This window comes from Chinchilla lanigera, unplaced genomic scaffold, assembly GCF_000276665.1.
Source record: "Chinchilla lanigera isolate Chin_1 unplaced genomic scaffold, ChiLan1.0 scaffold00050, whole genome shotgun sequence".
NCBI lineage: Eukaryota > Metazoa > Chordata > Mammalia > Rodentia > Chinchillidae > Chinchilla > Chinchilla lanigera.
The window spans coordinates 11,244,641-11,250,726 of record NW_004955451.1 but is presented as its reverse complement, the minus strand read 5'-3'; positions in this window follow the sequence as shown (position 1 = coordinate 11,250,726).

Sequence of the window (6,086 nt, the reverse complement as noted above, 5' to 3'; positions counted from 1 at the left end):
GGCTCCCGACCTCTAACTTTATGCTCTGCATCTTCAGTTCTTGGCTTCCATCCTGTAGGTCTTCACATGGTTTACTATGGCCCCTGGAGTTCCAGCCATCATGTCTGCATTCCAGGCAACAAGAAGGAGAAAAACAGAGGCAGCTGTATGTTTGCTCTCAGATGAATCAGCCCTCTCTAAAGAGCTTTCCTCAACGTCTCCTGACCCATGACACCAGCTTGCATCTGACTGGCCACCTTTATCCACAGGGAGGCTGGGCGGGTAGTGTTTAAACTGCTGCTTCCTCGCCCTTCCTGCTCCATAAAAAAGAGCTTGATTAATAAAGTGTGGGGAGGTATTAAGAGTTAATGAAGCCAGGCATGCCTTGGTGTTGAGCACCTGTAATCCCAGCATTCGGAAGGCTGAGGCAGGAGCATACTGAGCTCAAGGTTTTCCTGGACTGTATTTTAAGACCCTGTCTCAAAAAACAAGTTGACCAACCAGATTAAACAGTGTCCATTAAGGGGCTGGGGGTTTAGCTCAGCGGCAAAAGCGCCTGCATGGCAAGTGCAAGGTCGTGAGTTTGGTTCCCGGTACCAGAGAAAAAAAAAAACAAAAAAACAAAAAAAAAAACAGTGTCCATTAAGTATTTACAAATTGTGCTTTGTGTACATTTTAGTTCTTTGCTTATTCAATCAGTTGTAGCTTAGGTGATTTTTTGATCAAATTGAACGGACAGAGAGACGTTCCAGGTATATTCACTTGCTGTAAATACTGCTTCCAGCTTCTATCCTCTCTTTCATGGATTTTTGCTGTTTTGGAAGTGAGCTTTCTAGAGATTTCAACTATATTTATAAGGCTGAGTCCATCTGTTGCCTGTGACTTTTTCCATCTGTCCAGGCTCCACCTCCGGAGCTGTGGGTAGCAGCTAGCCAGCTTCCTGCTCCCAGTGGAGGACTGTAACGTCTGAGGCAAGCGGTGGGCCCACCTGGGTCCTAGCCTCCAGGGTCACCCCCCCGCCTGTCTGATTCCCCTCAGCCTCAGCCTCCACTGCCCATCATCGAAGGTGAAACTAATACATTGTCCTGGTGTAGAGAGGATGTAATTCATGTGGTAATTTCATCCTTTTTTTTGAGTGGGGAGGGGTTCTGGGCATCCAACCCAGGGCCTTGCCATGCTAAGCACATACCTTGCACCAAGTTATACGCCCAGCTCCTCACCTACTGCTTTTAAAGAGGTCAAAAAGCAAAAAAAAAGACAGTTCAAGTTGGGTGTGATGATGAACACCTGTAATCTCAGCACTCTGGGGGGGGGGCGCTGAGGCAGGAGGATTGCAAAATTGTACCCAGCCTGGGCAATTTAGCAATTTCGTGAGCCTGTATCTCAAAATAAAAAAGATGGGCGTGGTGGTGCACATCTGCAGTCCTAGCACTGGAGAGGATGAGGCAGGAGGATTGCCACAAGTCAGCCTGGGCCACATAGTGAGTTCAAGGCCACCTTGGACTGTGTAGCGAGACCATCTCACATAAATAAATAAATAAATAAATAAAGATGTAATTCAGTGACGGCTTGAGTTCAATCACCAGTACTATTACTATTCAGAAAAAAGAAAGGTCCAAGTGATTTTGCATCTACTTTTTGAGTACTTTTTAACAGAAAAGTCACTCGGCCAGAGCGGCATATTTTAACTACTTCACAGCACCTTCCCGTGCTGGCCCTAGGGAATGAAGGTCCCCAACAGAAACTGCAGGCCGCGGCCAGGACAGAGACACCTGTCATTTCCCTGCGATGCTGAAACTCGTCAGCAGGGAGCTCCTGGAAAATTTTCTTCCCGGCTGCATGTGGCACTGGTCGCCTCCTGGGTGGCTGGTAGCAGGGAGGGTATGTGTCACCGGGAGGGTGTGTCACTGGACTGGCTGTCTCCAGGCAGCAGGCAGCCCCGCCCCCAGGAGTCCGCACCTGCACCCATGGCTCTGACCGGCATGGGCTCATTCCTCAGGTGGCTGATGCATCGGGGCAGACACTCACTCATGGCCTTGCAGGCCCTTGGTACTCCAGACACACAGAGTGTGGCTTTCCTTCGCCCACCTTTGCCCTACTTTCCTGATGTCCTCCCTGGCAAGGGGGCACTGCTTGAGACACCACTAGGAAGTTGCCATGGAAACACCCAACCTCCCAGATCCCACCAAGCGTGGGTCCTTCAGATTAATAATCATGAACAAAGATAGGTATGGTAGTACACACTTATAATCCCAGCACTCTGGAGGCTGAGGCAGGAAGATCAAGAGTCTGAGGCCAGCCTGGGAAATTTAGGGAGACCCTGTCTGAACAACAAAAAGAAAAAAGTCTGCACAGGCACTGAGTGGTTCCCACCTGGGGTCCTGCAGATCCCAGCTCTGGTGAGGTACTTGGCTTTTCTTTGCCTCAGCTCCCATCTGAAAAATGGGTATACTAATCACAATCATGTGATTGTTGGAAAGTTTTAATAAGTTAGCTCCCAGCCAGGTGTGGCGGCACATGCCTATAATCCCAGCACTTGGGAGGCTGCGGCAGGAGGATCGCCTTGAGTTGGAGGCCAGCCTGAGCTACATAGTGAGTTCAAAGCTAGCCTGAGCTACATAGCAAGACCCTGTTTCTTTTTTTTTTTTTTTTTTTTTTTTTGCGGTACCAGGGATCGAACTCACCACCTTGCGCTTGCCAGGCAGGCACTTATGCCACTGAGCTATATCCCCAGCCCAATGAGACCCTGTTTCAAAAAAAAGAAAAAGAAGTTAGCATCCCTAATTCAACCAAGAAATACAGATAAATTTGATTTCATCAAAAAAGCAGTCTTGCAGTTCAGAAATTTAAACCTAACCATGCACAGTGTAATCCCAGTACTCGGAGGCTAAGGCAGGAGGATGGTAAATCCAAGACCAGCCTTGGCTACATTCTGAGACCAGTTCTCAAAAAACAGAGAGAGACAGACAAGCCAAGCAACAAAATTTCAAACCTTGAGTCACCATATGACCCAGCAGTTCTCCTCCTAGGTGTATCCTCAAGAGGATGAGAGACATAAGGTCCCACACAAACTCGTGCACAGATATTTATGGCATCACTCATAATAACTAAAACAGGAAACAACCAACGCCCATCAAGGGATGAATGGACAGATAAGATGTGAGATAGGCATCCAACAGAATATTATTCCATAATAAAGGGAGATGAGGGATATACTACATGCATGAACGGGGAAAGCGTGTTAAGTGAGAGAAGGCAGAGACAGAGGATTTCATGTTATGAAATGTCCAGAGTTGGGGCTGGGGATTTAGCTCAGGGGCACAGCGCCTGCCTGACAAGCACAAGGTCATGAGTTCGATTCCCAGTACCGGAAAAAAAAAAAAAAAATGTCCAGAGTAGGTAAATCCAGAGATAGAAGGTAGATTAGTGATTTCCAGGGCTGGGAGGAAGAGGGAGTGGGGACTGACTAATGGGTATAGAGTTTCTTTTGGGGTGATGGGAATGTTCTGGAATTGGATAGTAGTGGCAGTTGGACTGAACTGTGTACTTTGAAATGGTGAATTCTGTGTTATCTAAAATTATATGAATCACCTCAAAATTTTGGTGGTTGTTTTGTTTCAGTACTGGAGATTAGACCCCAAAACACCCTACTATTGAGCTACACCCCCGGCCCTTTTTATATATATATAGTTTTTATTTTGAGACAGGGCCTTGCTAAGTTGCTCAGGCTGGGCTCGAACTTATGATCCTTTTGCCTTAGTTGCCCACGCAGCTGAGATTACAGGTGTGCACCACTGTCCTGGCTTTATGGTGGTGGTGGTGGGATTGAGACAGGGTCTCACTATGCAGTTCAGGCTGGCTTTGAACTCACTACGTAACCCAAACTGGCCTCAGACTCACAGTGATCCTCCTGCCTCAGCCTCTCGAGTGTTGGGATTACAGGGATGCACCATCATACCCAGCTATTTTTTTTTAAAGAGAATCAAGACGCAGAAAATGTTCACAAGCTGCTCAGCATCCCCCTGGAAAGGCAGTTGCCATTTAGTTTAAACTCATATTTATGCGTTGGTCTAGATATGGCAGAAGGGAGAAATAATCTTACAAGAAATATCACCTTTAGAGACTGAATTCATGGACCTACTATGTTAAAGCATTTATTTGCACGTAACTTACTCTCATAGTCTTGATTTTATATACTATGTATGTGTACATTTATCATATAAGCGATCATTTCTGTTATCTTTGAATTTTATTTTCATGATTACTTTTGATGTGTTTAAAGTGTGAATTAGCTGGGCATGGTGGCATACACGTCTGTAATCCTAGCACTCAGGAGGCTGAGGGAGGAGTATCATGGTGAGTTCGAGACCAGCCTGGGCTACAAAGTGAGTTCAAGGCCAGCCTGAACTGCATAGTGAGATCCTGTCTCAAAAAAATAAAATAAAATAAAATGAAATTTTTAAAAAGGAGGCTGAGGCAGGAGGATCACTGCAAGTTTGAGACCAACCTGGACTACAAAGTGAGTTTAAGGCCAGCCTGAACTGGCCTTAACTGTTAACTGGCCTTAACAGTGGAACTCTGTCTCAAAAAGACCAAAAATAAAATAAAAATAAAATAAAATAAAATAAATGAAAATAAAGTGTGAAAAGGGTTTCTAAGGGTCCCATGGTGTTTATTTTTAAGTCTCTAGCAGTTGCATATGGCTCAGGACCTCTGCTCAAGGTCAGGTCCGGATATAGCAGGATGCCCTGATGCTGGGGTTGAAAGGTTTGAAAGTGAGGCTTGGCTCTGATCCCAATAAATTATAGGAGCTAAAGCCAGATGGGGAGGTGCACACCTGCAATCCCAGCATTTGAGAGGCTGAGGCACAAGGATTGCTATGAATTCAAGGCCAGCCTGAGCTACGTAGTAAGGCCCTGTCTCTCTCTCTCTTTTTTTTTGGTACTGGAAATTGAACTCAGAACCTTGCACTTGCCAGGCAGGCGCTTATGCCACTGAGCTATATCCCCGGCCCTAGGCACTGTCTCAAAAAAAAAAAAAAAAAAAAAGAAAAGAAAAGAAAAAAGAAAAGAGAAGAAAAGAAAAGAAAAAAAAAGAAAGTAAGTTACAGGGCGTGGATCAAGACTACAAAATGCAGGTACCAGCCCCATTTGAATTCCAGATAAACAACGAATGCATTTTACGTGAAATATGTCCCAAATCTTTCATGGGACATAGTTATACTAAAAATATTATTTGTTTTATCTGAAATTAAAATTGAAATGAGCAGGGCTGGGGGTAACTCAGTTCTAGAGCACTTGCCTAGCCTGTCGGAGGCCATGGGTTTGATCCCTGATCCCACACACACACACACACACACAAGCATGGAAAAAATCCTTTTTTTTTTGCCCTTTTCAGACAGGGTTTCACTGTGCAGTTCAGCTTGGCCTTGAGCTCACTTTGTGGCCCAGGTGGACCTTGAACTCACAGCAATCCTCTTGCCTCAGCCTCCTGAGAAAAATTTTTTATTATTATTATTTTTTTTTCTGGTACCGGGAACTGAACTCACAACCCTGCGCTTGCCAGGCAGGCGCTGTGCCGCTGAGCTAAATCCCCAGTCTCCTGAGAAAAATTTTTTAACTGGGCATTCTGTATTTTCTCTGGCAACCCAGATATGAATCTTTTATTTTTATTTTTGAGACAGAGTCTTGCTATGCAGCCCAGGCTGACCTTAAACTCGTGCTGATCCTCCTGCTTCAGCCTCCCACAGCTCTGGGGTTACAGGCATGTGCTGCCATCATGACTCTTAATTTCTGCAAAAGGAGAGTTTTGAGGGGCTCACATTTAATTCTCATGTCTCCCCGGTCTTGTCATGGAAGAGAGTGACTCTGAGAGGTGAAGTGACCCAAGGTCACCCGGCCAGAACATCTTGAGCTGGGGTTTGAAGTAGGGTGTGTCAAGTGCACGGTGACCTGCTGACAGGGAACTCGAGGCAGATATGCAGTGACCTACTTAAGGGCAGCCGGGGAGCCAGGAGCCAGCTTGGGAAGAGCAGTCGCTTCCACTGACTGAGAAGGGATGAAAGAGCTGCAGAGCCGGACCTGAAAGCGTGCGCCGCTGGCCCTGCC